Source organism: Balaenoptera ricei, chromosome 3, assembly GCF_028023285.1.
Source record: "Balaenoptera ricei isolate mBalRic1 chromosome 3, mBalRic1.hap2, whole genome shotgun sequence".
Lineage (NCBI taxonomy): Eukaryota > Metazoa > Chordata > Mammalia > Artiodactyla > Balaenopteridae > Balaenoptera > Balaenoptera ricei.
In genome coordinates, this window is record NC_082641.1 from 31,787,972 (window position 1) to 31,791,890 (window position 3,919).

Genomic DNA, 3,919 nt, shown 5'->3' on the forward strand with positions numbered 1-3,919 from the left:
CTTTTGCCAGATTTAGCAAATTAAAATACAGGATGCCCCGCTGAACTTCAGATAAACAATGAGTAATCATTTTAGTAGGGTTAAGTCCCAAATAGCACATGCCCCAAATATTGCATGAGACATAATTATACTAAGAAATTATGCATGTTTATCTGAAATTCAAATTATCCGGGAACCCTACTCTGTAATTTTCCCTGACTCATTTTTTTTTCCTCAGGCTTTCTTCCCACCTGCTGCTTGTGGAGGCGTTCTGGCACTTTCCACCACCCGTCACTGCACATCCTCTACCCCGTCTGCACTCCCATCGTCATTATCCTCACCTGCCACGGGGCCGGGACGTGGCAGTGTATTAGTTGTCACATATGAGTAAGTGGGTGCTTTCCTCTTATTTCCCCAAGTCTCTATTTATTTTCAGGGATGACTTGGCAGGATCTGGTTTTGATTTCATTCAGGATGTTGTGTGGGGAGATAAGAGTCAAGTTAACTACTGTGTGGGATCGCAGTAACACCCTTTTAACAAAGATGTGTCCCAAGAAGACACTTGGGGCTCAGACACTTCACAACCTGATGGAAAAAAGCCCGAGGCCCACAGTGGGCACTTATGGCCCCTCCCTGCCACCGTGCTCCGAGAAGGTAGAGGGTGCGAGGGCTCAGGCTCCCTCCTCCCCGTGATGCTGGGGTCAGGTCGCAAATCAGCTGTGGCCCAAGACGGTCCCTGTGTGTGAAGGGGAGGGGGCTTTCTGTTTTTGAGACTTAGGTTCAGGGAATTCTGATTTTCCATCTTAACTTTGGGAGTGGATTGATTCTTTTAAAAGTTCTTTTAAACTGTTACTTTGGCATCTGACACACAGGAGAAAACCGGCCCGAGATGACGGTGGGTACAGCCCCACAAGACCGTCGGAGCCTGGTGTCTGGGCTCCTGGTCCCGTGCTGTCACACCACCCTCAGCAGCAAGGACTCACAGTCAGACGCCCAAAGGGAGAAACATTCCTCTGAGGACCACTGTGAGGGGGCACCCACCCCCCCAAAACTATGGACCAGCCAAAGCACTGGTGGTTGCTAACAGCTTGAACTTGCTGAGCATTTGCGGTAAGCGTGGCGAGGGTTCCTTTTCTTATTGCTGCTAAGAACTTCCCAGCTTTCAACGCTCCCTTTCTCGGTTGAATGAAATTTTCAAAGTTGACCACTTGTTAATCACGCTGAACAAGAAACCCACAGTGCCCAAATGTCCATAACGTGTGTGTGTGTGTGTTTGTGCACGTGGGGAGCTGCCTGGTAGTTTCTGGCTCTTTATTAATCTCTAGTCCCCCGCTCTGCTCATCCCGATGCTTACAGGAGCAGGCAACATGGCCCAAGGTAGTTTCAAGGGATGGGCAACAGGTGTTATGAGAAAGAAAAGAAAATCATGGGCAGTTTCATGGTCCCATCCATCTGGGGAAGTCTGCACGCTCTGTCCCTCCTGGACGGTCACAAGGTTCATTAGTTTAGTAAAGGCTCTGATAAGTTCTACACTTCTCTTTTTAACTTCAAAAAGACGTTGTTTAACTCAATGTTTTCCAAACTTGTTTGATCAGAGAACTACCCCATTTTTTACGAGTATCTCACCTGGTTCGTCATCCTGAGAACACGCTTTGGGGAAACGGTAAAAGGAGTGGAGGTAAGCAAGAGTTCGCATTCCTCTCCGAGCTTTGGACCAGAATTTGGCTTAGAGAAAGTGAGCTGGCCTCAGCACTGCCCTGGCAGAAGGACTCCAAGTGCCCACAGTGGGTACCAGTGGGTACCATCCCCCTACCCGGGGGATGGTGAGCGTCGGGAAGGGGAGGGCATTTCCTGTACTTCCCTGACTGCGGTCGGCTGGAAAGCCTAGGCTGGTGGCCACTTAGAAGAGTCCTAAGAGCATCAGAGTTTCATTTTGGGTTTGAACAAACCAAATGGGTTTGAACATTTTGGGTTTGGCCGCTGCACAAGGCCACCTTTTAATAGTCACAATGCCGCCTGTGACACAGCACGGGGTGTGTGTCATCTGAGGAGGAAGCATGCTCTCTCCCCCCAGTCCAGGGCCGTGGCATTTCCTCTCTTCAGTGTGTTTTTCTTGCCAGCAACAACTAAGCCCAAGGCCACCATTTGCACAATTCCAGGGATTCTGCTACTTTGCTGTGGAGAACCCACGTGAACGGCGTCACCCAGGGTTGTGCAAAGCAGTGGTGCCGTCCAAGTGCTTGCCTGCCGCAGGGTTTTGCCAGGACAATCCTATCTATTTCATAAGTCCCGCCTCAATGTCACCTCTAGTTAGAGCTGGCCCCTGCTATTTACTATTATGATATCCTGTTTGTATTCTTTACAAATGGTGACTCATTTATCAACACCTGAATTCCTACATATTTTTACTTTTTTGAATATCGTCTGTCTCCCCCTCAAATAAAATATCAACTCCACAGGGTTGAGCAGAGTTTTGTTTGTTTGTTTGTTTTGGCCACTGTTGGATCCTTGGTGCCTTGGACAGTGCCTGGCATAGTGTCACTCGCCCCAAGTATTTGTTGAATGAATAAATGAAGAACAGCTTTGCAAGTTCTTCCCCAGTTGGGTGGTGATTGGTTGTGGAGAGTTGATGGACAAGGCCACTGACCAACCAGTGGGCTGAGTGGTAGTGAAGGGCACGGCCTTCCAGCCTGGGCCAGTCATGGTCCGGGCAGGTGAGGAAGCACAGAAGTACAGAGAGCAATAGAAATGAGTTTTTATTTGTAAAAAGTTACAAAATAATATTGTACAAAAATAAAGTCTGTAGAGAACTTTGGTTGTATAACACAAACGACCGAGACAGATCAGAGAAGTCAAAACTTCCAAAGAAGTGCACTCCTTACTGGATCAGATGGTAATCACAATGATAGAGAAAAATCACAAACTTTACCCTTTTGTGGATTTGGTGGAGCGATTTGCTTCAGTTAAAACCTGCTTATGGTGTGTAGGTGATGCTGGGAACAAGCTGTCAGCACCCGTTGAATCCCACTGCCCCTGTGGGCAGAGGCTCTCCACGGGGAGCTGGGGCTGAGGCTGACCCCTGGGGACACCAGCCACCAGATCAGCCGGGACTCTCTGAATCGGACAGATGATCCTGGGGCTGCATCAGGGTGTGCTTCGTGAATGACTGGTCTGCTGGGTCCGTCCCTATTTTGAGCAGGCTGCTCCTCAGCAAGGTCCCTGCTTGGGCCCCAAGAAAGGACAAGAGGGAGGCCCTTTTCCTCTATTTCTGAGTCATGCAAGGGGAGCAGAAAGGACAGAGGGGGCAGAACGATGGACAGCTCGGGTCTTTTGGGGCAGGGGGGGAAGGGAACTTCTGGTAACTGCTGCTTCTTGGTTACTTTGTAAAATTAACATGATTATTTGAGGGAGGCCAGTAGGCTATTTAACGGCTAAATCTGTCATGGTTTGGGTCTAATAGCCACTACGGGAGTGATAGATGATCTCTCTGATAAAAATCCCTTTTATGAGATGTGTAACAAGCTCTACAGTAGGGCTCAGTGCGTTGAGCGTGGGTCAGCTGCCAGACAAATCCACGATCTGGGGCGCTTAGGTGGTTGCTCTTACCCTCCACCTGCACCCCGTCAAGGGCTTTCAGCATCCAGGTGGCAGGGCGTGTGTGCTGAGGCTGGCCCAGGCCCATCCTGCTTGTCTACCCTTCCGGGGCACCTTCTCCCGAGGGAGGGGCAGCAACTGGTGGCTTTTTTGGCAACTGGCTGACCCCACTTCCAGAAGGCCTGGAGCACTCCTTGGCTGCACTGGGGCCGAGCACGTTTCTCAGGAAGGTGGTGGATGGAAGGATAGAGGAAGAGTCTCCACAATCAGGGCAGAACCCTGGCTACCTGACAGGATTGTTACTTTGAGGTCTGCATTGAATCCAGGACTACCTACTAAGGGGACT